The sequence below is a fragment of the Chiloscyllium punctatum genome, chromosome 5 (genome assembly GCF_047496795.1).
Source record: "Chiloscyllium punctatum isolate Juve2018m chromosome 5, sChiPun1.3, whole genome shotgun sequence".
NCBI lineage: Eukaryota > Metazoa > Chordata > Chondrichthyes > Orectolobiformes > Hemiscylliidae > Chiloscyllium > Chiloscyllium punctatum.
This window is the reverse complement of record NC_092743.1, coordinates 51,412,197-51,436,821: the sequence shown is the minus strand read 5'-3', so window position 1 is coordinate 51,436,821 and position 24,625 is coordinate 51,412,197. Positions and strand designations below refer to the sequence as shown.

At 44.5% G+C, this 24,625-nt stretch overlaps 1 protein-coding gene across 4 annotated transcripts in view; it reads right to left on the bottom strand.

The window, feature by feature from the left end:
* Positions 1–24,625, bottom strand: part of LOC140477071 (cyclic nucleotide-gated channel beta-3-like) — a 111,032-nt gene that overhangs the window by 50,441 nt on the left and 35,966 nt on the right. The gene's annotated exons all lie outside the window — the stretch shown is intronic.

The window sequence follows — 24,625 nt, the reverse complement described above, 5'->3', positions numbered from 1 at the left end:
AAGGATATCATTTGGAAATAGAACACTTTTCACTTTTATTGATTAGGTTTAGTATCAACTGTTTGCTGTGTGAGTATATGTCCAACAGATACAGGGTAAAATTGTTACCCTACTTTGCATTCTTTGTTCAAATAAGAGTTAGCATTTTCTACTTTCTGGAGTATTAAATGTGACTGAAAATAACACTGAGATTTTGTGCTTCCCATTGTGAGTAATAATACAACTGGCTGGTATTGTTGAAGTGTTCCAAGTCCTGGTGTGCCACAAATGCTCATTTAATTTTCTTCCCATGATTTTCTGTCCAAAGTCCCTCACATTCATGTTTTGGTGCAAGTTTAATATATTTATGTTGGGAGGTGTGTGATTTATATTTAATATTGTTTTTTAAGAGTTTGGATTTCAAACTAGTGACATATGATTTAGGCCTAATTTTTATGAATTACCTAGATCTGTCTTCTAGAGCCATGATTTTATACCAGTTTTTGTCAGAAAGCAGATGACTGCAAGGCTTCCTGAAGTGTTAATGAAAGTTTTATTTTATGTTGTAGATGTTTAATACAGGAGAAAGAAAAGATTAAAAGATATTAGCTTACTTTGAGCTTAAAATAATCATGGATCGATTTTAGCTGAAAAATAAACAGAGATTGGAAAGCCCTTTGAGTCTGGTATGACTCCTCTTTGGAACATTACTAATTACTGGACTAGTATAGCATCAAGTGAAAATATTAAAAATATATTACAGATAGATTGACATGCTTTTTATATCATTCACTCAGAAGACTTGAGATTTGCTGGCTGGGCCAACATTTATTGGCCATCTCTAACTGCTCTTGAGAAGGTAGTGCTGAACTGCCTTTGTGAACTGCAAGGCACCAATAATGCCGTTGAAGAGGGAGTTCCAGGATTTTGACTCAGCAATTCTGAAGGAGTGGCAATATATTTCAAAGCCAGGATGGTGAGTGGCCTGGAGGTGACCTTGCATGTTCCCATGTGTCTGTTTCACTTGACCTTCTAGACAGTAGTGGTTTGAATTTAGAAAGTGCAGTCTAAGTTACTGTAATAATTTGCAATTAGCTTATTTGTGTAAAATCCTTATTCTGTTCCTAAGAAATACAATTTGGTTTTGTTAGTATTCATCCCAATTATTTTCTCAGGAGTTGGGGACAGGTCAAAAACTTGGAGATGGCAGGACTTGCGGGAGCAGTTATTAAAGAATTTCAGAATATTGGTGGCATTTCCATAGCTAAATGCATATAATAAAGAATATTATTTTGGATTTCTTAAATGAAGTTATTCAGTAGAAATGCAGGAAAATGCTGCTGAATTGATTGTGATTAAGCTGCAATTGGAATATTGATTTGATTTGGTTAGATTTATTATTGTCACATGTACCTAGTTACAGTTAAAAAGTTGTATTTTGTCTGCAGTACAAGAAAGCATCACATGCAAAGACATAAAGATTGTAGGGTGATTGAACAAAGCGGGGAATACAAGGTTAAGGCCTCAAAGAAGGTGCACAAAAATACAAAATCAACATTAGATTTGAAATTTGAGAGGGCCATTCAGAAGTCTAATAGCAATGAGGAAGAAGCCATACCTGAACCGATTGCATTCATTTCTGATCACCACAATTGAGGGAAGTTCTGAAGAATGATCATTGGATCTGAAAGGTTAACTCTAATTTCTCTCCACTGATGCTTCCAGACCTGCTGAGATTTTCTAGCCATTTCTGGTTTTGTTTCAGATTTCTAGCATCTGCAGTTCTTTCAGTTTTTTTGAAGGAAGTGAGGCTCCACATGGGAATGCAGAGGCAATGAATGAGTTTAGTTACAAAATTAGGTTAGAGAAGCTGAGCTTATTCTCCTTGGAGCAAAGAAGATTTGATAGATGTCTGTGAGATTATGACAGGTTTTGGTAAGCAATATAAAGAAACGCTCTTGCCATTAGCTGATAATACAATGACTAAGGGCCACAAATTAAAGGTTTTACGTAGTAGATTTAGGCTGGATTGTGAATAAACACTTTCTAATGCAGTTAGTGCAATAACTGGAACTCATGATGGAGAGTCATGGAATCCCTACAGTGTGGAAGCAGACCATTCAGCCCATTGAGTTAATACCAACCCTCTTGGGGGTTCTCGTTATCTGAAGAACATCCCATCCAGACACACCCCTCTACTATCACTGTAACCCTGCATTTCCCACGACCAGTCCACCTAACCTGCACATCTTTGGACCGTGGGAGGAAATGGGAGCACCCAGAGGAAACCCACACAGATATGAGGAGAATGTGTAAGCTCCACACATCCACACAGACAGTCACCCAAGATAGGAATTGAACCCAGGTTTCTTGTGCTATGAGGCATCGAATTCACAGTTATCCTATTAACAGTTACATTTATTAACTATCCAGTCTCTTGGTATTTGGCTGTGGCTTCAGCGGAACCCACCTACTGAGTGGGTGCCCTGTTATATGAAAGCAAATGAAACTTCTTTAACCCCCAGTTTATGGGGTTACCATTGTCCATATGACTGTCCTGTCTCTGGGGTGGCTGTCTACATCCCCATGGTAAGCACGAACTGCTGGACCTTCGCTGGGCTGAGGTAGCTATCCAGCTCCTCACTGGGGTCATTTGCCCGCTCTGGTGTCATTGAGCCAAGGCAAGGGTCCTCCCTGCGCAGTTCTGTGTCTGACAGTGGGACTGTCAGAGGATCACAGATCTCGGTTGCCTGTAGTTGTGGGCCAGTGGGTACCTCCTGGTTCTCACTGGGTGGAGGGTGGACTTTGGGGGGTCCGTTGTTTCCTGGTTGGGAGGAAATGCCCTCCTCTTTACCGACGGCGCTCTGTCTCTTCTTCTGGTGGTGATGGCCTTCTTTGCGTCCATCTTCCCCCTCCGAAGAGCTGGCCATCCCTCCCTCGTGCAGCTGTCTTTTCCCCTTTTGCTGGGGGGCTCTGGGAGCCTGGCAAGATTTCCTCTTCCTGTTTTTAACAGGTATCCACTCCTCTGCCTGCTTGATTACCTCCTCCTCCATTTCTTCCATCTGCCCGGCTAGAGCTAGGATCAGCTGCTGTGACTCCCCGCTGGCTGCCGCCTCCTCGACTCCAGCCTGTTCTTCTTTCTGGGTGCCATCAGACTCCGTTTCCCTGCTGTCCAGGTGGACCTTACTGGTCTTTGGGGGTCCACGGGTCACATTGCCACCTCCCGCCATCTGTGCGTAAGTGGGGTCCCCACGTCTTGGGCAGGTCTTATACATGTGGCCCGCCTCTCCACACAGGTTGCAGCTCTTTTCTTCCTGACAGTTCCTGCAGATGGTCACTTTGCAATCCACTGCCACGTGTCCCGACTTCCCGCAGGTTCGGCACACTTTCGGCTGCCCTGCATATGTCAGGTAGCCTCTGCTCTCTCCAGTTGCGAAGCTCGAGGGTGGGTGGAGGATGTTCCCACTGTCATCGGCCCTCAGAGTTACCCTGACCTGCCGCTTACTGGTCCAGATCCCAAAGGGGTCGATCACATCAGTGGCTTCTCCCTCAACTTGGACGTACCTTCCCAGGAAGGTCAGAACATCAGCCGCTGGAACATAAGGGTTGTACATATGGATTGTAACAACCTGATTCCTCTGTGCAGGAAGCACACACAATGGGGTCGCTGACAAGATGGAAAACAGCGGCTCCCCTTCCTTCTCCTTGAAGACCTTCAGGAGCTGATCGCACTGCTTCACGCTTCTGAAGGTCACATCAAAGTAGCCTGCCCCAGGGAAATCCTGCAGGCAGTACTTTTTTTTTATTTCAAAAATATACTTTATTCATAAATGATTTGATGGTCTGTACATTTGATCATGCCATACATATGTCCACATTTACAAACACAGATTCAAATTTATCCTTGTCATTTACAATCCTGTGCATTTTTCAATCTTGTACATATATTTGGCTGAGGCATCAGCAGAGCCCAAAAAAACGTCCGCATGGGCCCCCTGTTCTTCTTTAGGCAGGCCGATCTTACACGGTGGTCTTTCCCCACCGCGCCTTGGCGGCAGCTGCCCCAAGCTTCAGCGCGTCCCTCAACACGTAGTCTTGGGCCTTGGAATGTGCCAGTCTGCAACACTCGGTCGGGGTCAACTCCTTCAGCTGGAAGATCAACAGGTTTCGGACTGCCCAGAGAGCGTCCTTCACCGAGTTGGTGATCCTCCAGGCGCAGTTAATGTTCGTCTCGTTGTGAGTCCCAGAGAACAGGCCGTAGAGCACGGAGTCCCGCGTCACGGCGCTGCTCGGGACGAACCTCGACAAGCACCACTGCATTCCTCTCCAGACTTCCTCTGCATAGGCACATTCCAGAAGGAGGTGTGTGACAGTCTCGTCCCTCCCGCAGCCACTTCGAGGGCAGCGTGCGGTGCGGCAGAGAGTCCGGCGTGCATAAAGGATCTCACAGGCAGAGCCCTTCTCACCACCAGCCAAGCCACGTCTTGGTGCTTGTTGGAAAGTTCTGGCAATGAGGCATTCTGCCAAATGGCTTTGACAGTCTGCTCAGGGAACCACTCGACAGGATCCGCCCTCTCCTTTTCCCGAAGGGTCTCAAGGACGCTACGTGCTGACCACTTCCTGATGGACTTGTGGTCAAAGGTGTTTTTCCTCATAAATTTCTCCACGAAGGACAGGTGATACGGAACGGTCCAACTACTCGGAGCGTTCCGCGGCAGCGAGGCCAGGCCCATCCTTCGCAACACCGGGGACAGGTAGAACCTCAGTACGTAGTGACACTTGGTGTTTGCGTACCAGGGATCCACGCACAGCTTGATGCAGCCACACACAAAGGTGGCCATCAGGGTGAGGGTGGCATTGGGCGTGTTTTTTCCCCCATTGCACCGGTCTTTGTACATAGAGTCTCTTCGGACCCGGTCCATCTTTGATCTCCAAATGAATTGGAAGATGGCCCGGGTGACTGCGGCGGCACAGGTCCTGGGGATAGGCCAGACCTGTGCCACATATAGCAATACTGAGAGTACCTCACACCTGATGACCAGGTTTTTTCCCGCGATGGAGAGCGACTGTTGCCCCCATCTGCCTAGTTTCTGTCTCATCTTCCTGATCCGCTCCTCCCAGGTCTTGGCGCACGCCCCAGCCCCCCCGAACCAAATACCCAGCACCTTCAGGTGGTCGGTCCTGACGGTGAAGGGGATAGAGGATTGGTCGGCCCAGTTCCCGAAGAGCATGGCCTCACTCTTGCCTCGGTTTACCTTGGCCCCCGAGGCCCATTCGAACTGGTCACAGATGCACACGAGTCTGTGCACGGACAGCGGATCTGAGCAGAAAACAGCGACGTCATCCATGTACAGGGAGGCCTTAACCTGCAGGCCCCCGCTGCCAGGAATAGTCACCCCTCTCAGGCTCGCATCCTTCCTGATGGATTCGGCAAATGGCTCTATGCAACACACAAACAAGGCGGGTGAGAGGGGGCATCCCTGCCTGACTCCAGATCTTACAGGGAAGCTATCTGATTCCCACCCATTGATTGAGACTGCACTGACAATGTTGGTGTAGAGCAGTCTGATCCAATTTCCGATTCCCTCCCCAAAGCCCATTTTGGAGAGGACATCCCTCATATATGTATGCGATAGCCTGTCAAAGGCTTTCTCCTGGTCCAGGCTGATGAGGCAGGTGTCCACCCCCCTGTCCTGCACGTAGGCGATCGTATCCCTGAGGAGTGCGAGACTCTCAGAGACCTTCCTGCCCGGTACAGCACAGGTTTGGTCCGGGTGGATCACCGATCCCAGAGCAGACCTGACCCGGTTGGCGATGACCTTTGACAAGATTTTGTAGTCTGCATTTAACAGTGAGATCGGTCTCCAATTTCTAATTTCCTCCCTCTCCCCCTTCTGCTTGTAGACGAGGGTGATGATGCCTTTCCTCATGGATTCACTCATGGTACCTGCCCGAAGCATACTGACATACACCTCCAGCAGGTCCTGGCCGATCAAGTCCCAAAGAGCGGAATAAACCTCGACTGGTAAGCCGTCGCTTCCGGGAGTTTTATTCTTTTTGAAGGACTCGAGGGCCTTGGTCAGTTCATCCAGAGATAGCGGCTGGTCCAGCCTCTCTCGTGTTCCGTCATCTAGGACCTCCATGATAGAGGACAGGAACGACTGGGAGGCCGCGCTGTCGGTTGGCTTCGAGTCATACAGGCTGGCGTAGAAGGATTTGCTGATCCTCATGACGTCAGCCTGAGATGACGTTGCCGAGCCATCTTCTTTCTTCAGGCTGCTGAGCACGGAGCTCTCTTTGTGCACCTTCTGGAAGAAGAAACGTGAGCACGTCTCGTCCTGCTCCACCGAGCGGACCCTGGACCGGAAGATTATCCTGGAGGCCTCCGAGGCAAAGAGCGAGGCTTGCTGGCCCTTCACCTCCTTGAGGTCCTCCGTGACATCGACCCCCATCGTCTGCAGCAGGAGCAGGTTCTGCATACTTTCCTGGAGCTGGGACAGTTTTCCCCGCCTCTCTCTCGCCTCCTGGACACCTTTGAGGATAAAGAACCTCTTGATGTTCCCTTTTACCGTTTCCCACCAGTCCGCTGGAGACTCAAAGAGGGGCTTCACGGTTCTCCAACCTGCGTAATCCCTCTTGAGCTCTTCGATGTTTCCCGGGGTCAACAGCTTAGTGTTCAGTTTCCACGTTCCCTTGCCCGCCCGCTGTTCGTCCTGTAGGTGACAGTCGGCCAGCAGGAGGCAGTGGTCAGAGAAGAACACCGGCTTGACGTCGGTGGATCTGACCGAGAGTGTTCGGGACACAAACAGGTAATCTATCCTTGAGCGGATAGACCCGTCTGCCCGTGACCAGGTGTATCTACGCTGCGCTCCATCTGCAGGGGTGCTGAAGACATCGTGCAGCTTGGCGTCTTTGACCGTTTCCATCAGGGCCCTGGACGTAGCGTCCGGTTTACTGTCCCCCCTGCCGGATCGTCCATCTGCATCAATGATGCAGTTGAAGTCTCCGGCCAGAATGTCCAGCCTGGACGTAGCCAGCAGCAGTGGAAGCTGTTGCAGGACGGCCAACCGTTCACTCTTACCTGCTGGGGCATACACGTTGATTAGTCTCAAGGGAGCGTTTCTGTATTTAACGTCCGCGACGAGGAGGCGCCCGCCCACCACCTCCTTAACCTCGGAGATGGTGAAGTTGCCTCCCCGCAACAGGATACCCAGGCCGGAGGTGCGGCTATCGTTGCCCCCCGACCACACTGACGGCCCGTGGGCCCACAAGCTCGACCATCTCCTGTAACTGCTGAGGTGCGGTATCCCACACTCCTGCAGAAACAGGACATCGGCTTTGACGTTGGCCAGGAAGGCCAGCGTTGAAACACATCGCGTAGCCGATTTAATGCTACGCACATTTATGCTGGCAATTTTAAACCCCATTTTACCAGTTTACAGGGTTACCAGTGTCCATTTTCTTCTGGTCTTGCTCCAGTGGGGTAGCTGTGTGCATCCCCGTGGTGACGGCAAACTGCTGGACCTTCCCGGGGCTGAGGTAGTTGTCCGGCTCCACGCTGGAGTCATTTCCCCGCTCTGGTGTCATCGTGTCAGACCCAGGGTCCGCATCGCCCCGTTCTCCATCTGACAGCAGGGCTGTCACTGGGACGCTGCTCCCAGTTACCTGGAGCTGTGGGCCGGTGGGTACCCCTTGGTTCTCACCGGGTAGGGGGAGGCCTTCACCCATCCCCTCAGAGGGATCGTCTTTTCCTTCTTGGGCGGTGCTGCCCTCCTTTCTCCCCACGGCGCTCTGCCTCTTCCTCCGGAGGTGACCCTTCTTGCGCCCGTCCTCACCCTCGGAGGAGCTGCCTGTATCCTCCTCTTGGAGGTGTCTCTTCCCCCTTCGCTTGGTGGCTTTGGGGCCCTCGAGAGGTTTCCTCTTCCTGTTTTTGACGATGATCCACTGCTCTGCCTCCCTTGATCCCTCCTCTTCCATTTCCTCCGTCTGTCTTGCAGGAGCTTGGGTCGGCTGCTGCATCTCCCCGCTGTCTGCCGCCTGCTCCTCTACAACCTTCCCTTCCTTCTGGGTGCCTCCAGGCACCGTTCCTTTGCTGATTCGCGGTACCTCGTTGGACTTTGTCGGTCCGCGGCTCGTGTTGCCACCTCCGGCCATCTGTGCGTAGGTGGCGGCTCCTCGTCTTGGGCAGGCCTTGTACATGTGGCCCGCCTCTCCGCACAGGTTGCAGCTCTTTTCTTCCTGACAGTCCTTAGTCAAGTGACCCTCCTGTTTGCAGTTCCTGCAGATGGTCACTTTGCAATCCACCGCCACGTGTCCCGACTTCCCGCAGGTTCGGCACACTTTCGGCTGCCCTGCATATGTCAGGTAGCCTCTGCTCCCTCCGATTGCGAAGCTCGAGGGTGGGTGGAGGATGTTCCCACTGTCATCGGCCCTCAGAGTTACCCTAACCTGCCGCTTACTGGTCCAGATCCCAAAGGGGTCGATCACATCAGTGGCTTCTCCCTCAACTTGGACGTACCTTCCCAGGAAGGTCAGGACATCAGCCGCTGGAACGTAGGGGTTGTACATATGAATTGTAACAACCCGATTCCTCTGTGCAGGAAGCACACACAATGGGGTCGCCGACAAGATGGAAAACAGCAGCTCCCCTTCCTTCTCCTTGAAGACCTTCAGGAGCTGATCGCACTGCTTCACGCTTCTGAATGTCACATCGAAGTAGCCTGCCCCAGGGAAATCCTGCAGGCAGTACACATCCGCAGCTGCAAGGCCGCAACACTCCAGCAGAACTTTCTTCACAAACACCGTCCGATCCACCGGTGTGTGCTCCTCCACCTTCTTCACAGTCACCCTGGCCCGGGCGTCGAGTGGCTGCTGAGGCCATAGCTCAGAGGTTGGCTGGTCCCGGAATTGGCGTTAGGCCGAAGCCAGCATGAAGATCCACCAAGAGTAGGTCAGCACAACCAAATGATCCTCCAACGTCCAATCACGATCCAGCAATGGTCTCCAGCAGCTCCAACGACTCGCAACACGATCCCAGTGGTCCTTCCCCCACCAGCACGCTTCTGCTGCGTCGAACCTCCAACACTCGAGCAGAATCTCTTCCTCTGGTCCTCAGGAACGACACATATTCCGAGCCAAAAGGCCGAGCATATGTCAGGTACACTTCCGCAGCAGTGAACCCACACCATCCCAACAGGACCTTCTTGATAAACAGGGTGCGGTCGAGTGGTGTATGATCCTCAATCTTCTTCACAGTCACCCTGACTGTGTTCCAAACCCCCTGCCCAGGACTGCGGGCAGCTGTCAAGGCCATAGCTCTGAGGTTGGCTGGTCCCTGAATTGGCGTTAGGCCAAAGCCAGTATGAAGATCCACCAATAGCAGGTCAGCACAACCAAACGATCCTCCAACGTCCAATCACGATCCAGCGATAATCTCTTCACTAGTTCTGATGACTCGCAACTCGACACCTGTCCTGATAAGAACAGACACTTGATCTTAGCCAAAAGGCCGAGAAGCAACTCTTTCATTTCCCTTATTTTAGTTGAGGTGACTGTTTTGAGACTAAACTTGCTCTCTCTCAAACTAAATTTGAAATTCTATCATCTGTGACTACAACCCCAAGAGGATACTCAGCTATAGGATCTCCTATTAATCCTACCTCATTACACACTACTAGATTTAAAATAGTCTGTCTCCAGGTTGGTTATGCAAAACATTGCTCCCTGCAATAACCTTTGATGTACTCCACAAGCTAAGTATTAATGAGTTGCAATGCAAGGATCAAGTGGAAATCCCAACTTTGCAAAGTACTGGAGGATCAAATCACATGCAATACTAGATCCATTAACTTTAATTTGTCGTCTGGGAATGCATGCTTTTATGATATGATCATCAAAGTTCTTGGTAGTTCAGGACTAAAACCCTGCTGGCAAGGAACACAATGTGAAAGCTTTTCCTTTGGATCTCTTTAGGACTTAGATGCAAGAAACCAAATATATGAATATCAATTTACACAGTATGTGAAGAGGGTGCTGACTGGTTCAGCAATGGTTCATGTGGAGATACCATTGGAACTGTTAACTGTCAAACTTAGTTAGCTGATTAAAAAAAGATATTGAGTAATTTCATATTTGCAGTTGAAAGTGTTTTGTTCAGTGAGATTCAAGGCATCTGGTCTGCTCAGAGCCGATTTTACATTTCTTGTCAATTTATGTTCATAATCAGTTTTATCTCTTTTTATTAGCTTTTTACTCATTTGCTCAGAACAATTTTTCTCACAAACATCTGCTCCTCACCTCATCAGTGATGAAACTGAGTGCTTTGGTGGAATTCTTGTGCAATTGCATGGCAGGAGAGGTAGAAGTATCTGCCAATGCCAACATCTTCCAGTGATAGTGCTGCTGGCATCATATTTAGAGGCCAACTGCACAACATTTCAGATGCTGCAAGTCAGGAACGCCTCCCCTCACCAAAGTTCTGGAACATTATTGGTGCAAAAAGGGCAGCTCATATCCTGCTCTGTGGACAGGTACACAGAGTTGCTGGTGAGTGGGGTGGTGGAGAGGAGGTTCATCCATTGTCTAGCAGTCTGCCATAAGAGGCCTTGCCACCAGACACAGCCAGCCTGGACACAATTTACATCATGAGTTCATGCTGTGTCCAGGAGAAAGTGAGACACCCAGTGATGCAGAAAAATATCACAACTTTTCCGTGCCCAACAAAGTGCTATTTCACACACAAAGATGGCCACTCACTCAAGCTATGCCAATATATATTCTTTTTACCAAGGCTCTTGGACTACAGTTCTCACTAGGACATGCATCATATCCCACTCAATTGGTCTTAGGCACCTAATTCTTCCAAAGTACTAACTCTTCTTCCCTCTGAGCTTCCTACTCACTCACTGGAGTCACCTCATCGCTTCTCCTCCTCTGGCATCATTATTTGTGTGTGTCACTGCACCCAAAACAACCTGACTGAAGCATGCATCCCTAAATTCTGAAGTAAAGTATTGAAGGCCTGAAGTGATGTGTGAATTACTCCAAGAGCAGGCATGATGATGAAGTGAGGCTGGTAGCTTTGCTAATGGTGACTTGTGTGGACAAAGGATTGAGAAGGATGGTATATCCAAGGAGCATGTTCTGACATTACATTGAAGACACGGTTGGATTATGGTCAGAACAAGAAATAGATGAGCTGCAGCTGTTACGTACCAATACTGATTTGCAAGTTGGGAGTTTGCATTATCTAGTTTATAGGGGAGGAGAAGAGAATTGGAAGTGTCACATAAATAAAGTAAGTTGGGTTGTTAACAAGATAAAAATATGTGGAAATAAATGAGATTCTGATCTGATTTCATTTATTTATTGTCACATGTATTTTGTTACAAAATACAGTGAAAAGTGTTGTATAATGTCGCCATTGTCCAGCGCTACCTTGAACACACAAAAAAAAACATAGTATACAAGCACAGAAAAATAAAAAAGTGATTAATTTTACATGCTCCGCCATTGGCCATGGGCCTGGTGGCCAGGGACATGTCTCCTTTAATGCCCCACCATCACCGCTGGAACCAAGGTCGCCACTCATCAGTGCCATCTTGTCTCCACTGAAGCCCTTCCCACTATGGGTTCTCACCAATACAGATGCCACCAATGCCGCCAGGTACTGAACTAGCCCAAACACAACTCCACCTCTGCCATGAGTCTGCTTGTGGCCTACCTCACCAATGCAGCCACTGCCGATGCCACCAGTTCTTGTATTGGGCCTAAGGTCGCCTCTGCCACTAACTCCATGAATCAACGCTCGACGCAGGTCGTATTGTTTACCCTAACACACCTATGTCACAGCAGCTCTGAGTAGGTGTTAGGACTGCCTTATCGATGCAGAACCTGGGAACCCAAACTCGTCTCTGCTGCTGCTGCTGTGGATCCACGCTGGGCTCACTCACCACTGCTGATTACCTCACTGCAACTAAGCTCTTCAACACAAAGTAAGTAAAATAAAAGAGATAGACAACATTTAAAAATGAGAAAAGAGAAAAAAGAAAGAAAAGGAATGAAAAGAAAAATGGATATAACAGAAGCCCTACTTCACTGTCATCTTACCGGATGTGAATTCTGAAATCACCATTTATGGCTTAAAAGGACATTTTTTGTCATGTTGAAATTCTGACTTTCTCATTCTTTCCGTATTCACCCAACCTTCTCATCATTGCTCATGCCACACCAAACAAGGAAGTGAAAATTCCATCCCAAGCACGGAGAACCTGATTGGTCAATGTGTTGCCTTAGGGATTGCAGCAGCAAACTCCATGACCCCTTTCTGAATTAAACCGATTCAATGTATGGATGAATTCCTTTTGGCTGAAAGGAACTAGGTTCTAATGCCAGTCTGTAATATACACTCCAGGATTTTTCCTTCATTGTTACTTCCAGAAAACTGGTCAGTCAGGAATCAATGTTGTGAATGCTAATTTTGTATCTTTTCAATGTCTACAATGATTGCACAATATATTAAATAATGCCTTGGGGTTTCCAGTAACGTATGCTTTGCAGAAACAAGGCATAGAAATCATTTAGCAGCTTTCTCATGAATTGTATTTTAGATCTTATGCCATAAAGGAGTTGATGCATACGATTGTGGAAAGAAAGACAGCTGTATTTTGCTGGTCAGCACTCAGAACGACAAAGCCCACAGGCAGGATGCATGCGGAGACTGTTTGCAGCTCCTAGATATGGAAAGCGATCAGCAAAAATGTTCAATGATCCAAAAAAGAGTGGATAAGATAAGCCTACAGAAATACAGTAAGGATTTGTGCCAGTTGAATAAAGTCACGCATGTCAACAATCTTCTACAGCGAGTAACCCATTTCTATCAGTACAATTTGCAAAGATAGCTTTGATTGTTTTTACATATATACATTTGTTAATCAGTACCACTGCTCTTCAGGGAAATGTAGTCAAATGCAAACAATGATTTTATTTGTTTCTTATAAATCTCAGAGACAGCGGGCAAATAGAGTGACAACATACTTCTCTCTTGTAAGACAACAGCCACACAAGTCCCTAGTCAGCTGTGCTCAATTAATTGATTGTCACATTGAAATGTGCAACACTATTACGGATGAACCTTTTTTAGATGTATTCAATTATATGTCAGTTTAATATTTATGCACAAACAGAAACACTGCTGTAAATATTAATATATCTTTACTAAGGCACAATCTTTAAAAAAATACAACTTCTGCTTACTAGGGGAAAAGAATGCAATCATCAACCAAATGAGAACTGGCACTTTCAAAGGTACTGCTGCTGTATAAATTATGCATTGTTGCATGCATCAGTATGATAATATCACTAGGACTAATGATGTCAAATGAGGATATTCAAACACAGTCTAATATACATAACTCTAGAATTATGACTTATGATTGACTGTCACAATATAACAGCCTAAAATAAATAATCTATTTGTGCAATTACTATTTTTGGTTTGATTTGCTGTGAAGTACTTTGTTTTGTTTAGTTAAGTAAACCTTTGCCTAAAGACCTGGATGCAGCGAATTTAGATGACTAGAGTATTTCACTTCTGATTACCATTGTCCACTATAAACTTCCCCTGCTTCCTCTTCACTTCTTTTCAGAAGTGCAGTGACCACAAACAATGCAATGTTCGAGTTCTGGCCTAGTTCAAGGGACAGAATTTTGTGAATTGAGCTGTAGTCAGGAGGGCTATGCTGCTTGTTATGATCTTCCAGCCTTTCGGATGTAAGACTTACATATCTGGCATCATACTGGCACTAAAATTTGTATATCCCATTCCTCACTTTCACAATATATATAATTTATTGAGCATATCCTTTCAGATGGACACATCAAGTCAGGTGCTCACCATATTTACCCAGTGCATCCTTGCAAAACTCACACCACCATGTCTAACATTAGAAGTGATTCCACAATTGATAACATTTGCAGGGCAATCTTGAATGTGTGATGAATTATGCTGCATTCAGATTGGACTCTGGTCAGCATGGATGAGTTGGACTGAAGGGTCGATTTCCAGGCTGTACATCTCTATGACTCTATGACTTGAACTGTTTTGCGCCGACATATATTAATACACAGGGCCTTGTTCTTTGCAGACAGAAAGAACATGCATGTGCATTGTGTCTGTCTCAACTCAGCAACTGGGATAAATGTGGGTTCTGTGTATTTTTACTGGTACAAATTTGATTGGCCAAACAGCGTCTGCTGTACTATGTGATTCTATGAAACTGGATGACAGTCATTTGCTGATTTATTTCTTAGAGTGATGGCCTTGACTAATCAGAGTCAACCTGCCTGGTTTAAAATTTAAATAAATTCTGGAAACTAGCTCTCAATCAGCATTGCTTACTTTCTCTTTGGCAATGTTTTTTGCCCTAGATTGTCATTCTTGTGAATTGTCCTGTTGAATGCAAAAACAAAAGCATTAGCAAATTGAGTGTTTTGACAGCAAGTTCCATACCATAACAGACCATTCAAAATTGAGTAAAATTTAACCTTTGGAGCAAAGTCCCTTTGGACTAAGTGCTGTGTCTACACAAACTGTGTCGCCTACACATGGCTCCCTCTTTGAAATAAAAACTACTTGCCTCATCCAGACTGCGTAACAATTGCTTACAATGTGCTGGCAAGCCTCACCACCAGATGGAGGTCAATTTGCTGTTAGCAAAATATTGATGATGTGGTAAAATTACAATCTCCATGTTTAAATTTGGTCCTTACCTCCTTGAGAAAGAAGGTTCATTGTAAATCAACTCTGTCATCTATAAAGTTCCCTAATAGTAGTGCAGCATCAAGTACCTGTCCAATGCAAATTTCCTTTGTTTCACTGGCCTCACCCACCTTCTGGCACTGTTTGCATTCTCTCTGATATGCTCTAACCATTGTCAAAGGTCAATGCTTATGAACCCCATACACCATCAGGATGTTTAGAGCTGGCCAAGCACTGAACCATGGGGAACACTATGGTTTGCCATCCTCCAATTTGAAAAATACCATTTTCCATACTTCGCTGTTCTCTGTCCTTAAGTCAATTCTTGCATCCATTGATTCTCTTAGTCCACAATATTGACAACAATATTACTAACCGGTTTTTTATGCAGTACTTTGTCAGCCTGTTCTAAAAATCCATATACATAGCATACATTACATTCTCTCATTAACCTTATGTTACTTCAACAACAAAAAATAAGATTAGTTAAGCATGATCTACTTTTTACAAATTTCTACTGGGTCTTCTTAACAAACTAAACTGTTTTGTTTCCCTGATTATCATGTCTAAAATCTTATTGTTAATGTTTACATGGCTCATGTGTAATTAGCAGCACCATCCTTACAAACATTCTAGAATGTGGGTGTCACATCTGTTGCATACCAATTAGTATAAATGGAAGACAAATTCAATCAATATTATAAGACCATAAGACAAAGGAGCAGAAATTAGATCATTCGACCTATCGGGGCTGTTCTGGTATTTGATCATGGCTGATAGGTTTTCCAAACCCATTTTCACGCTTTCCTGCCATAATCTTTGATCCCCTTGGCAATCAAGAAGTTATCTATCTCTGTTTTAAATGTATTAAATGACCGGGCCTCCACAGCACTCTGTGCCAATGAAATCCTCAGTTTCACCACACTCTGGCTAAAGATGTTTCTCCTTATCTCTGTAATGGTCTTCCCTTTACTCTAAGGCTGTGTCCTCGGGTCCTCGTCTCTCCTGCCAATGAAAACATCTTCCCAACATCCACTCTGTCCAGGTCATTCAGAATTCTGTAAGTTTCAACCAGATCCTCCCTCCTCCTTTTAACCTCCATTGAGTGTAGTCCCAGTGTCCTCAAACATTCCTCAGACATTAAGTCTTTCATTCTGGGAAGCATTCTCGTAAACCTCTGGACCCGCTTCAGGGCCAATACATCTTTCCTGAGATATGGGGCCCAAAATTGCTCACAAAACATATGCTGATTGTTGTCCATCAATCATAGGAAGACTTATTGTCTCCAGTTGAATGACCTCTTGCTACACTGGTAGCTATGATATAATCAATCAATCCTGGTCTCTCCTGAGTGGGCTTGGTTGTGGAGATGACCTCATAGTTTGACTGGTTTACAATGGAAGTTGAGCTAAGTTAAAGTCTAAAATAGGAAAAGAAAGGATGAATTCAAATTATGATTTGTTAGCAATGAGAAGGCAGAGTAAAGGAAAAGATATACTCTAAAAAGAGGGGCAGGAGCAAAGGGAATGAAAGTCATTGAGCAAACTGAGAATAAGGCCTATCGAATCCTAGGCTTTATACACTGAATAGAACTAATGAGACAAACTGCAGTAGAATAAGCTGAAATGCTCTTGCAGAGAGGTAGTGCAGATATCATGAGCCAAATTACCTTCTTCTATGGTCTAACTCTTCATGATTTTGTGACATGTGGCTAACTCATTAGGAGCTCTTAAGTCTAAATTGGGCAGATAGTGGTTTCTTAGATTCAGAACATAATCAAAATAAATGCACAGCTGGGATATCCTCTACAATCCAGACATGGTGAAACAATGTAAAACCAAGAGAGGAAGATATTTCAACTTGAAAATAAAAATAGATGGAAGAGCTAAGCAATGCCTTCTACAGGGTTATGAAACAGCACCTGGGAAACTGGCAAAACAGTAAAGACACCCTAGGCCGATATTTAAACTGTCAAAGGCAGCTATGAATTACAGGAGAGTTTAAAAAATGTGAATATATAGATCGATGCTTGTGTACCTATGGGTGTTGCAACTAGAAGTAATTTAGCCTTATGATCTTTTGCTTTTGAAGGTTATGTTTTGAGTATTTTAATCAATGCCTTTTCTACAAACATGTCTTGTCATAAGTTAGTTACTTGTTTTGACTGTGCATAAATACATACGTTATTCTTCAAATATTTTGAGTCATTTTTTAGTCTGATTTGATTTAAACATTAAAAATTCATTAGGTCATGATTTGGGAATATCATACAAACATTTTGCACTTCCTGTGTTAAATTTGTACTAAGTGTGAATGCGTCAAGCATACTGATTTCAATCTAAGATATCTATGATGGAATCTGCTAACAAAGTGAGAAGATCAACTATGGATAGTAGCTCCTTATGAAAACTTGTAAGACACCAAACACATGGAAGTAGGAATTGGTTCTGGATGTAGGTTTGCTCGTTGAGCTGGAAGGTTTGTTTTCAGACATTTTGTCACCATACTAGGTAACATCATCTGTGAGCCTCCTGATGAAGCACTGGTGGCTTGGCCCACTTTCTATTTATATTTTATTGGGTTGGTGATTCCTGAAGAAGGGCTTATGCCCGAAACATTGATTCTCCTGCTCCTTTGATGCTGTCTGACCTGCTGCGCTTTTCCAGCAACACATTTTTCAGCTCTGATCTCCAGCATCTGCAGTCCTCACTTTCCCCTCCTTGGTGATGTCATGTCCTGTGGTGACACTATTTCCTGTGATGACATCATTTCCTGTTCTTTTTCTCAGGGGGTGGTAAATGGGATCCCCAAGTCAATGTGCTTGTTGATAGAGATCCAGTTGGAATGCCATGCTTCTAGGAGTTTTTGTGCGTGCCTCTGTTTGGCTTGTCCTAGGATAGATGTGTTGTCCCAGTCAAAGTGGTATCCTTCTTCATCTGTATGTAAAGATACTAGTGAGAGTGGGTCATGTCTTTTTGTGGCTAGTTGATGTTCATGTATCCTGGTGGCAATTTTCCTGCATGTATGTACAATGTAGTGTTTGTTCCAGTTCTTGCATGGTATTTTGTATTTTGCTTGTTGTCTGTATAGGGTCTTTCAAGTTCATTAGCTGTTGTTTTAGTGTGTTGGTTTGTTTGTGGGCTACCATGATGCCAAGAGGTCTGAGTAGTCTGGTGGCCATTTCTGAGATGTCTTTGATGTAGGGAAGAGTGGCTAGGGTTTCTGGATGTGTTTTGTCTGCTTGTGGGGGTTTGTTGATGAGAAATTAGTGGACTGTATTCATTGGGTACCCATTCTTTTTGAATATGCTGTATAGTTGACTTTCCTTTGCTCTGCGTAGTTCCTCTGTGCTGCGGTGTGGGGTGGCTCATTGAAATAATGTTCTAATGCAGCTTCGTTTGTGGGTGTTGTGTTGATTGCTTCCGTAGTTCAGTATTTAATCCGTATGTGTTGTTTTCCTGAGACGCTGGTTTGAAGTTCCCCATTGGCTGTTCGCTCTACTGCAATCTAAGAATGGCAGTTTGTTGTTGTTTTCCTCCTCTTTAGTGAATTTTATGCCAGTAAGGGTATTATTGATGGTCTTGAAGAGTTCCTCTAATTTGTTTTGTTTAGTGATGACAAAGATGTTATCCATGTAGTGGACCCAAAGTTTGGTTGGATTGTTGGCAGAGCTATTTGTTTGAGTCTCTGCACTACTGCCTCATCAGGAATGTTCCTGATGAAGGGCTTTTGCCCAAAGCGTTGACTCTCCTGCTGCTTGGATGCTGCCTGACTTGCTGTGCTTTTCCAGCACCACATGCTCGACCTTGAATAACAAGTCTTTGCAGGTGATCAAAAGCATCAAACTGTCTGAATAGCAAGGGAAGGGATGACCTATGAACTGATTAATTCAGTCAGAGAGATAATTACAAAAAAATCAAAAATAAGATTGTGCTAGAAACAAACCAAATGGCTGGAATAACATGATAGGTAACAGAGTCGCATGATGAAGTAATCCAGAACAATTCAAATTAATTAAGGTAGAGATAAGGACAAGTTATCATGGTGATAATGTCAAAATAGCACAATAAGGAAGATTTTACAAACACAGACCAATTTGGTGGGGTTACATGTACACCAGCACGACATGAACCTAAGGTCACAATTGAGGCCTTCCTCATGGGTAGGGAACTTAGCCACCAGTTTCTGCTTGGTGATTCTGCTTTCTTGTGTATCTTGAAGTCTGCCTTAGATGACACCTACTCAAAGACCGGAGGCTGAATGTACTTAACCACTGCAGTGTTCCCTGACTGGTAGGGAACATTCCTGCCTCGTGATTGTTGCGCCGTCCCCGATCATCCACTGTTGCAGCACCCCCAAGGTCTCACCGACATATCATGCCTGGTGTCATGTGACTTCTGACTTTGTGCAGTTCAACAGTGGCACCTCCATATCAATTCTCCCTATTAACATTAGAGGGCTGCTGCCCAAATTAGGTGAACTGCTCTTGAAGCATACAAGATTTTTACATTTATTAGCCAACCTCACATTGTTCTTCCTGATGACAACTGGGTGTGTAATACATCATTAGGATATTGGGTCAATTGGAAGTGAGACAAGGGTAGTATCCCAGAAGGGAGTCCTCATTGTGACTCTGAATGCCATTGAACTCCTGCTTTCAGGTCAAACACAGTGAAGGACATATCCCTCAATCACCGCTGCTCTCCCACTCCAAAAGGATGATTCATCATCATTTTTATCCTTAACAACAAATGGGGAAGCACCGTTTCAGAACGCACAGCTGCCAGACTATCAAGACCAGTCTGGATAGTTAATATTCTCTTCTTATTTAAGCCAACTATTTAAAAATTACCTTTTAACCAAGCTTTTGGTTAACCATCCTATTATCTCCTTGTGTGGCTTGGTGTCAAATTCTGCTTGATACTGTTAATTGAAATGTTCCTGTGAAATGCCAATCTGAATGAATCCTGAAGGACAATATTGCCACATTAGGCCCACTTCAAGTTATCAATAAATCAAACTAATTTACTTGATCTCATTGTTGGAGGAGAAAGTGAGGACTGCAGATGCTGGAGATCAGAGCTGAAAATGTGTTGCTGGAAAAGCACAGCAGATCAGGCAGCATCCAAGGAGCAGGAGAATTGACGTTTTGGGCATGAGCCCTTCTTCAGGAATGAGCCCTTCTTCATCCTTGGTCTCATTGTTATTGACTTACATATTGCAGACACATCTATCAATGATAAAATTGGCAGAAGTGACTGGCAAAGATGCTTGTGAAGTTTTGTTTTGACAATGAAGACATCTTCCATTAGATGGTCTGGCACTTCATCTTCTCAGTTTGGAATAGGCTGAAGATATATTTCACAGTACAAAACTGTGAATCCATGAGTGCTTGAGTGCAATACACCATAATCGCTGAATCTATGATGCAAGAAGGTGATAGGCTGCATTCCCATTATCATCCTGCCTACCATTTTGTCCACAAGAAAAGGTAGTTCATGACCCACCCATAATCCAATTGAACTGCTTGAGTGCTCAATTATGGTACTCTTCCTGCCCCCATAAGGCTTTTACCCGTGATTGGAAGGTCCAGCTTACTTGTGGGAAGAGCACCAGGTAAAACCCAAGTGGCCTCCCAGTAGAATCTGGGGAAGGTGGCCCTACGTTTTGGGCTCCCATTGGCCCAGACTGTCTGACTGATCTCGGTATTCTTACACTTGTTACACCTGACCCTGAAGCTGCACATCTGTTGGTGCACCCTTATCTTCCAGATGCAGCTTCAACAGTGCCACCACTTTCTTTGGCACAGTTACTGAGAATTTTCTGATTGGACTGGCAGCTTATGGGGCATGCCACCATCCCTACAAAGGAAGACTGTCCCACTGGCAGCTACTTAATTGGCTTTCTCAAATAGACGTAGCCCAGGCCCTGATGATGGATGATCTGTACTCACTCCTAACCAGGTTTTTGGTCTGAGTAGCAAGGCCACTTTTACCCACTGTTATGGACTAGGCTAGACCCCCTCAAAATATTTTAAGAAGGTAGTCCAGACCCTAATGTTATCTTGTTTTAAAGGCAAATGTGAGGTGGGTGTTCCAGGTGTGATGCAGCTGGTCAAACCATTTGGCTTTAAGTAAAACAAAATTTATTTAAACAGTACAGTTGAACTATGAACAAAATAAAACAGAATTTAGAAAAAACTGAACTATTGGAAAACTTAACAAGCCTGATATAGCAACTTAACTAACAGCACAGAAGCGCTTCACAGGAGGCTCCCAAGCACTGAGGATGTCACCTAGACAGGGGACGAAACGTTTGCAAAACAAATTCCCAGCTCGGCGAACAGAACCACAACAACGAGCACCCGAGCTACAAATATTCTACCAAACTTTGAACTAATTAACTGTTCCAATACAGTAACATCCCATAAACACACCCTTTGGCAAAAAGGTAAATTCAAACACAGATTCTTATAGGCAGGAGGGAACAACTTCAAGTGAGAGATTTCAGAAAAAAGTCAGAGGTATTCTTTACTGAAGCTTGCAACTCCCCTGGACTCACACATCTTGAGACTGCTACAGCTAAAATCAAACTAGAAAAATCTGAACTGGGAGAACTGGCCACTCTCCTTCCATTATTAAAGCAGACTCTTTGGCACTTCTGCCTTTATGATCTCTTCAAAAAAAACCCAGGACAAAATAACCTTCTTAAAGTGACAGCATTGTCACACCAACTCAGAGAGACATTAAGTCATAATGACAAAAATGTTATTGAATCCAAGTTGGCTCCCTGTTGTGTTTCCTACATCTGCAATTCAATGAAAGAGAACTTCACTCTCATGAGGCTCTGTGACGAAAGGCATCATATAAATATCAGTTGTTTTTCTTGTTCTGAATGCTTTGAGATGACATGCAAACTGGGAAAGCCCTATCTCAGTGGAAAAATTGGATGCTGTGAATAAGCAGGTCTCATTGACAAAGCAACATCAGTAACACCTCTTCTGCAAATACATAATGAATAGTTAATCATTTTGTTTACTGATTTGTAACGCCTGAGAGGACATTTTTGTTTTATATTTTTATGTAGGTTATATAAGTCTAAAGATAATTAGAGAAGGGACATGTACTGTAACAAAAGAAAATGAAATAAGAAAGGGTGGTTGCAGGAGTTGCACCATGGTAAATCAGAAATAAAAGAAAATCAGTTATTCATGTCATTCTTGTACGAACAGTGCAAGCCAAATATAAAAGTGATTTGAATTCATATTGATGTAATTGTTCAAAGAAAGTGTATTATCTAATAGCTCAAGAAAAAGGATAGGTCGTGCTAAAATTATGATTCACATAAATGGCCTGACATCAGAACACCTCTGTTTCTATTTCTGCAGATGCCTGACTTTTTTTTTTAGATTAGATTAGATTACTTACAGTGTGGAAACAGGCCCTTCGGCCCAACAAGTCCACACCGCCCCGCCGAAGCGTACCCACCCATACCCCTACATCTACCCCTTACCTAACACTACGGGCAATTTAGCATGGACAATTCACCTGACCTGCACATCTTTGGAGTGTGGGAGGAATCCGGAGCACCCGGAGGAAACCCACGCAGACACGGGGAGAACGTGCAAACTCTACACAGTCAGTCGCCTGAGGCGGGAATTGAACCCGGGTCTCTGGTGCTGTGAGGCAGCAGTGCTAACCACTGTGCCACCGTGCCGCCCACTTCTTCGGCATTTCTCATATTTCTTGTTTTTATTTTAGATATTTTAGATATCTAGGAAACACAGCAATTTGCTATTATTTAATACTGAATATTCTGACCATAAGCTTTAGCATTCTGTAAAATGTATCTGACAAGAACATAGAGTCACAGAGATGTACAGCATGGAAATAGAACATTCGGTCCAACTCGTCCATGCTGACCAGATATCCCAACCTAATCTAGTCCCATTTGCCAGTACTTGGCCCATATCCCTCTAAATCCATCCTATTCATATACCCATCCAGATGCCTCTTAAATGTTGCAATTGTACCAGCCTCCACCACTTCCTCTGACAGCTCATTCCACACATGGCCTGTTGTTAACTCACAGTCAGGCTGGCCTTTTGGAATTTTGTGATTACCCTGTTCAATTTTGTTCAAAGCATGGAGCTGAATATTTAAACCATCAACATGTTTAAACAAAGCAGTAGAACATACTGGTAATATCAGGAAAATAAAGTCACCACTGTCTACTCAATTCATAGGCAGTATTTTGATACTGGCTCTGGAAAAGCTCAATGGATCCAACCATAATCTGAATTATAGGTCAGTTGAAAACATGATGAAACTATTTGCTTCACAAGCAAAATGTGAGGAGCAATTAACAAGTTATGACTATGGTCATCCAAGTCAGACTAACTCCCATATGCTGAACCTCTGCTCTGAGAAGGCCAGTCATGGTAGCATTGCAACCACTTACATCATGGTAGCTGAGGCTGTTGAATAGAATATTAATCTTGACATTGAACTATAACTACTCACCCCACCATACAGTCGGTTTTGATATGATACTATAGTTCCATTCTCATCCAATCTCACATTATAAGAATACCGTGCAACAGGTGTGCCTTTTAACTATTGGGACCAGAATCATATTATAGCCAATATAGGTTAGGAAAGTTTGCATTCTGTAAATAACGGTCCAAGTTCTTCAATTGTGTTAAAGCCAATTCACATTGAAGAAATGCATGTTATCATAGAATCAACTGTTTGAATAAATAAAAAATCAACCGAGTTTAAATTTATGAGCTATTATAGTGGAATTTAAAGCCACACCTTCAGATCATTAGCTCAGGCCTCCAGATTAATAATCTATTAACGTAAACAGTGGGCTAATGTACTTAAAGAGATGGGATGTTTGCTGTATCAGTCACGGCGCTGAATGCATGAACAGGGGAGGTTATCATGGCACTCTAAATAATGTTAGTTAGCACATAGCTATTGTGTATAGTTCTGGTTGCCACACTACATGAAGGATGTGGTTATACTAGACAGGATGCAAAAGAGATTCACCAAGATGCTCCTGGGCTGGAGTGATTCAGCTATTAAGAGAGACTAAATAGGTTAGAGCTGTTTTCCTTAGAGTAGAGAAGGCCGTTGGGGGGGGGATGTGATTGAGGTTTACAAAGTTCTTAGGGGCATCAACAAAGTAGACAGGGAGAAATACTCTTTCTAAACGGGGTGGGGGGTGGTCAATAACCTGAGGGCACAGATTTAATCTGAGGAGCTGAAGGTTTAGAGGTGATTTGAGGAAAAAGCATTTCCTCTAGAGAGTTGTAGACATTTGGAACTCACTGCCTGAAAGGCTGGTAGAGGTGGGAACCCTGAAGCCATGTAAGAATATTTAGGTGCACGCCCTCTTGATTGAACTACCTTAGCACGCAAAGTTATGGGTCAAGTGCTATAAAATATGATTAGAGTAGATGGCTATTTGATGATTAGCATGGACACAATAGGCTAAGGCTGTGCTGTAAAACTCTATGATGCTATCATGTGGTAGGTTGGTATTCTGAGTTAAGTGAGCTAAAACTAGCCTTTAAAGTGAACAGGCCAAGAGGGCATGAACACCAAATATTGTGGAGGACTTTTAACGTTTTCATTTTTAATGTAAGATTCTTTCATGAAGGTTGAAAATGTGTTGCTGGAAAAACGCAGCAGCCCTTCCTGACGAAGGGCTCATGCCCGAAACGTCGATTCTCCTGCTCCTTGGATGCTGCCTGACCTGCTGCGCTTTTCCAGCAACACATTTTCAGCTCTGATCTCCAGCATCTGCAGTCCTCACTTTCTCCTTCATGAAGGTCACAATGTAATCATTTCATTTCTAGGATGTTTGTTGCAATTGAGCAAC